We start from the raw sequence: 4,793 nt of genomic DNA on the forward strand, positions 1-4,793 counted from the left end.
AAGAAGATGTGGTTTATATATACAATGGAATACTACATGGCAATGAGAAAGAATGAAATCTGGCCATTTGTAGGAAAGTGGATGGCCCGTGAGGGTGTCATGCTAAGTGAAATAAGTCAGGCAGAAAAGGGCAGATACCATATGTTTGCACTCACAGGTCTAACAGAAGAACAGGAGAAACCTAATGGAGGACCAGGAGGAGGGGAAGAAAGAAAGAGAGTTGGGGAGAGAGAGGGACGCAAAACTTGAGAGACTATTGAATACTAAAAATGAACCGAGGGTGGGTCGGGTGAGGGGGAGGGGGAAAAGAGGTGAAGGTAATGGAGGAGGGCACTTGGGTAGAGCACTGGGTGTTATATGGAACCCAATCTGACAATAAACTATTTAAAAAAAAACAGCAAAAGCAGTTTAAGTACAAAATAAATAGAAAAGTAAGGAAATCATAAAGATAAGAGGGTAAGAAAAATCAATGAAGTAGAAAAACAAAGTAGCCTTGAAAAAAATCAGTTAAAACTGTGTCTTTGAAATAAAATTAATAAAATAACAAGTGTCAAGAGAAACAAAAGAAACTAAAATGAAAATTCCAGGAATGAAATGAAAGTCTGAAATGTCCTACAGATGATAAAATAATAATAGCAAAATATTATGAACAACTTCACGTCAACAGTTTCAATTAACTTAGATAATTGTTTTTTAAAAAGTATCTTGCAAAATACAACTTCCCACAGTTGCCACAAGAAGAAATAGAAAAAACATTGTATTTTTTGTAATGGAGTCCATCATTTAAAATCTTTCCACTTTATACACATTCATACACAGAAAAGCAAACAACCAAGACTCAGACCCAAATGACTTCACTAGTGAATTTTATTAAACATTTCAGAAATATATACCAATCTTACACAAACTGTATCAGAGCATCAAGGAGGAAACATTCTCGTTTTATGAGACTACTATAACCCTCATACAAAAACCTGACAATAATATTACAAGAAAAGAGGAGACACAAAAATCCTTCACAAAATATTAGCAATTTAAATCTGAAATATATGAAATAAGAGAATATATGTGTGACCAAATGGGGTATATCATAGGGATGCATGGTTGGCTGGCACTCAAAAATCAATCAATGTAATTCAATGCTTAACAGAATAAAGGAGCAAAACCATATGATATTCTCAATGGAATCAGAGAAAGTATTTGATAAAATTTAACAGCTGTTCATAATTTAAAACAAAAAATCTCTCAGCAATCAGAGGGTAGAAGAGATTTCCTCAACCTAAAAAGCAGAATCCATGAGACAAACACACAGCTAACATCATATATATGATGAAATATTAATCCTTTAAGCCCTGATACTGGGAACAAGGCAGATGTCCTGTCAGACTGTTTCTGTATTCTATTGTACTCAAGGTTTAATAGTCCATTAAAGCAAAAAATAAATAAATAAAAGAAGTAATTTGGATTTGTAAAGCTGTCCTTAAGTGCAGATGACATGATTATTAAAAAATTCAAAGAAATACACAAACTATTTGAAAAATCAGTTGATTAAACAAGATTGCATGATAAAAATTCAGTTTAAAATAATTAATACTGTTTCTGATGAAATATAGCAAAAAGTATACCATTTACAATAGCATTGAAAAAAATCAAATGTGTGGAAATAAATTTAACAAAAAAATGTACAGGACTTCTATACAGAAAAGTATGTAATATTTATAAAATAAAAGAAGAGATAAAGGAATGGAAAAACACCTTCCGTTCATAAATTTGACTCTTGTACAGATGTCCATCCTCACCTCAGTTGATCTATGGATTCACTGAAGTCCCAGTCAAAATCCCAACAGGATTTGCTGTAGAAATTGACAACCTGATTCTAAAATTTATATGAAAGGAACTAGACTAGCCCAGGCAATCTAGAAAGAAAACAAAAGACTTATAACACCTGGTTTCAGGATTTAATATAAATCTTCTGTTACAAAGCCCTCTTGATACTCACTTAAGAATAGAAAATGAGGGTTCCTGGGTGGCCCCATTGGTTGGGCATCTGACTTTGGCTCAGGTCATGATCTCCCAGTTCCTGAGTTTGAACCCCATGCCAGGCTCTGGGCTGACAGCTCAGAGCCTGGAGCCCACTTTGGATTCTGTGTCTTCCTCTCTCTCTCTCTCTCTCTCTCTCTCTCTCTCTCTCTCTCTCTCTCTCTCTGCTCCTCCCCTGCTCACTTGCTCTCTCTCTTAAAAATAAATAAATAACGAAAAAACTTTAAATAAAAAAAGAATAGATCAATAGAACAGAAAAAAAGAGGTTTAGAAATATACCCACACAAAATAGCTAGAAAAAAATGAACTCTGGCTCTTCTTTCACATTATTTAACAAAATTTATTCAAGATGGATCACAGGCTAAAAGCTAAAACTAAAAATATTCTAGAAGGAAAAACAGGATAATATTTTCACAAGCTTAGGATTGATTAGACAAGTCACAAAAGCATCAAACATACAAGAAAAAAAGTGGTAAGTTAGACCCCATCAAAATTAAAATCCTCTACTCATCAAAAGACACTATCCTCCCCCCCAAAAAAGAAAGAGAGAAAAAGAAGATAAGCCACAGACTGAGAGATGATAATTGGGCTATCTATCTGACAAAAAAATAACTTATCTACAAAATATATAAAGAGCTCTTACAAATCAATAAGAAAAAGACAAGCAAACAATTATTTTAAATTAGTAAAAGAGTCCATACAAATTGCCAATAACTATATGAAGAGGTGATCAACACTGGGAAAATGCAGTGATACTGCCTCACACCTACTATAGGGGCTACCACTAAAAAGATCAACAAATACAAATGCTGATGAAGACATGGAGCAACTGAAATTCTTATACATTAGTGGTCAGAGGGCACATGGCATAGAAGGCTTTCTGACTGCCACACACCTAAGAATTTAACCAGGAGAAATTAAAATGTAGCCTCACAAGAAAACGCCCATAAGAATGTTCATAGCAGTTTTATTGCTACTAGCCCAGAGCTGAAAGGAAAAATGTGCATCCCCAGGAGAATAGATAAATACATCTGATATGTTTTAAACAAGGGAATTCCCAGTAAAACTGAAGGGAAGAATCACTGATTCATGGATGAATTAAGTCTCAAAAATAGGGTTTAAACAAAAGAAACCAACTCTTGAAACTAGTATTACACTGTATGTTGGCTAAATAAAACTTAAACATATAGTATATTAAACCCATATATGTATTTATTTTTACACATTTATACACATATATAAACAAAAGGAACAAGGCATTCAAGAGCAGGCAAAACCAGTCTATGGTGTTAGAAATCAAAACTGGCTCCCTTGGCTGCAGAGGTTGGAGGCAACTTTCAGGGACTGTGGAAATAGTCCATATCATGGTCTGCATGGTCGGTAGTGGGAGTACTCATTTGGAAAAATTACAGAACTGCACACTGAAGCTCTGTTAATTTCACTTGACTTGAAATCTGCCTCAATTTCAAAATAATAATTTAAAACATTTTTCTTTTGTTTTTTAAAAACCATTCTCTTTTATTTTTTAAGTGGCAGTTTCTTTAAAAAAATTGTTTATTTTATTTTTAATAGTTTATTGTCAAATTGGTTTCCGTATAACACCCAGTACTCTTCCCCACAAGTGCCCTCCTCCATTACCACCACCCGCCTTTCCCTCCTCCCCCTTCCCCTCCTACTTCAGCCCTTGGTTCGTTTTCAGTATTCAATAGTCTCTCATGATTTGCATCCCTCTTTCTCCCCAACTCTCTAAAGAGAGAGAATGACAGAAGTGCTGGAGCCAGGGTATACAGAAAAGTCAGAGTGCTTTGCTTTAAGTGGGACCAGAGAAACAGGAAGGTAACTGATGAAGCCAGGGTGAGGAGGACATCTTTGTTATTTGTAAGGTGACAGAAATGACAGCACAGTCGAATGCTTATATGGGTGATCCAGGAGAGAGGTAAGCATTGCTGGAGAGATTTCCTTCAGTAGACAGAGGAAGAAGTGGAATTGACTTCAAGAGCAAGCCCAGATGGAGCACCAATGGCATGGGACAGGAGAGCAAGAGTGTGGCGACAGGCAACAGGTAGGGCCCGTGGGTGCTCTTTTCTGATTGTTTCTCTTGTCCCAGTGAAGTAGGAAGCAAGGCTCTCACCTGAGAGTGAAGACATGGTAGGAGGCTGAAGTTTGTAAGGAAAGGCTCTGAAATAGTCACACAGGGTATGGACAGGGAATGATCTAAGCAAGAGTCAGCAAAGAAGGCCACTCGGGCCAAATATGCACACCTCCCTCACCCAGAGCTAAGATTGCTGTTTACAATTTTAAATCACTGGGGAAGCGGGGGGGAGCAGGGGGAATAAAAAGAAAATTTTGCTTAGCATGACACCCTTGAGGTCCATCCACATTGTTACAAATGGCCATATTTCATTCTTTCTCATTGCCATGTAATACTCCATTGTATATATAAACCACCTTATTTCAGTCTTATTTTATTTTTTTGCCATGTATGTAATTTTATTTTGTTTTTTTAAGTAGTTTATTGTCAAATTGGTTTCCATACAACACCCAGTGCTCTTCCCCACAAGTGCCCTCCTCCATCACCACCACCTCTTTCCCCCTCCCCCTCCCCTTCAACCCTCAGTTCATTTTCAGTATTCAACAGTCTCTCAAGTTTTGCATCTCTCTCTCTCCCCAACTCTCTTTCCCTCTTCCCCTTCTCCTGGTCCTCCATTAGGTTTCTCCTATTCTTCTGTTAGACCTATGAGTGCAAACATATG

The sequence above is a fragment of the Suricata suricatta genome, chromosome 3, assembly GCF_006229205.1.
Source record: "Suricata suricatta isolate VVHF042 chromosome 3, meerkat_22Aug2017_6uvM2_HiC, whole genome shotgun sequence".
Classification (NCBI taxonomy): domain Eukaryota; kingdom Metazoa; phylum Chordata; class Mammalia; order Carnivora; family Herpestidae; genus Suricata; species Suricata suricatta.